Raw genomic sequence first — 1,718 nt, 5'->3', positions numbered from 1 at the left:
TAGTGATCTTTGGGAAGAGCTGGCTGAAGAGCCTTCCTACTCACCAGGAGATCCTGGCTTGACCTGCTAGTTCTTCCTTGCTGAACCTGGCTTTTCTGTCAGGCTCCTCTCTTTTATTTCTTCTAATGAAAAGAAAAGACCTCACTGCACAATCCTTGTAAGTGCTTGTTCAAGACACAGAGACCCTTCCTTGCAGCTTAGTCTTGGAAAGTGTTAAGTGGTAAATCTGGAGCTGATGGAAAGGTTACCATGACTCAGAGTTGAGGTGAAGCTGCTGTGACTGAAACACAGAGCACTAATCAGTATCTGATCACAGCAGCTTGTGGGAGAAGCGCATGTCAGAAGCCCTCTGTCAGCTCAGCTGTGGCTTTCTGTGCACTGAGCCTGCTCGAGGTCTGCAAGTCTTGAGGGAAATGGGGAACATTTTTACTTTGGAATTTGAAGGTGTAGTCTTGGACCATCAAGTGGAGTGGTTGCAAATGGCTTGGTGGGGAAGGCACTATGGCTTAGCTGGTTAAAGCACCTGTCTAGTAAACAGGAGATCCTGGGTTCAACTCCCAGTGGTTGGATTAATAGTTGGAAGATTTGTGTTACCGTCACTGTCTGACCCCCCCTTCAGTGCAGAGGTTTGTACTTTGTTGGGTGGAACGCACAGACTCCTGGAGATCAGGGGCAGCTGTTTCCATGGCAGAGAGCCTGGCACTTAGGGGACTTCCTTGACTTGCTGTTTTGAAGCAATTCAATAAAATAACGGTGGAGCTACAATGTCCAGTCCAAAATTTCAGCCCCCCCCCCGGTGCAAAAATGCTATTTGAGGATCTAAACAGGAGGCTTCCGGCGCTAGGACACCTGACCAGAGAGCTCAGTGGGGGGTGTAAGAGCTGCTGACTCTGAGGGTCCTGGGCTAAATCCACTTGCAGGTGGAAGGGTTTTGATTTACTTGATGGATAATGAGCACCCGCTACCAGGGGAGAAGCCCTAACAACCTGCTGCCACTCCAGCTGCTGCCCCAGGAGTGCTGCCGGGGGCCACTGTGCTGCGGCTGCTCCTGCTGCCCACAGAACCACAGGAGGGAGATGATTTTTTGACAGTGACGGACGCCTCATCCTAAAGGCCTTTGTCTGCCCCCTTCTAGTGACTGTTTGGTACAGGAATGCAGCCCTCGCTCCTGGGTCTCTCCTGGGGAAATAATGTTTCTGTGCAAAACACCAAAGCTTTTACCAGAAAGGAAGAAAAGGAAATGGTCACACGATGGGACTAGGACATAAGGAATGAAACACAAGATGCTTCTCCCATGTGCATTGACTTTGAACCTTGTTGTTTGCGGTGTTGTTGTATCCATGTTGGTCCCAAGACATGAGACACAAGGAGGAGGGGGGTCACATGATATCTTTTAAAGGACCAAGGAAGGGAGTATTATTTACTCCTTCTCATAACACAAGAACTAGGAGGGGTCACCAAATGAAATGAATAAGCTGCAGGTTTGAAATGAACACACTTCCCTCAAGCTGCTGGCAATGCTTCTACTAATGCAGCCCAATCTGGTATTAGCCTTCTTGGCAACAAGGGGACTGTTGACTCATATCCAGCTTCTCATCCACTGTAATCCCCAGGTCCTTTTCTGCAGAACTGTTGCTTAGCCAGTCGGTCCCCAGGCTGTAGCAGTGCAGGGGATTCTTCCTTCCTAAGTGCAAGACTCTGCACTTCTCCTTGTTGAA

At 49.1% G+C, this 1,718-nt stretch overlaps 1 non-coding gene across 1 annotated transcript; it reads left to right on the top strand.

Annotated features, from left to right (window-relative positions):
- Positions 1-495: 495 nt before the first annotated feature.
- TRNAT-AGU lies at positions 496-572 on the top strand. Its single transcript has one exon. It is a non-coding gene; the product is annotated as a tRNA-Thr (tRNA).
- Positions 573-1,718: the final 1,146 nt, after the last annotated feature.

This window comes from Mauremys mutica, unplaced genomic scaffold (assembly GCF_020497125.1).
Source record: "Mauremys mutica isolate MM-2020 ecotype Southern unplaced genomic scaffold, ASM2049712v1 001330F_np12_obj, whole genome shotgun sequence".
Lineage (NCBI taxonomy): Eukaryota > Metazoa > Chordata > Testudines > Geoemydidae > Mauremys > Mauremys mutica.
The sequence above is the reverse complement of the archived record's forward strand: the minus strand, read 5'-3'. Positions and strand labels throughout refer to the sequence as shown.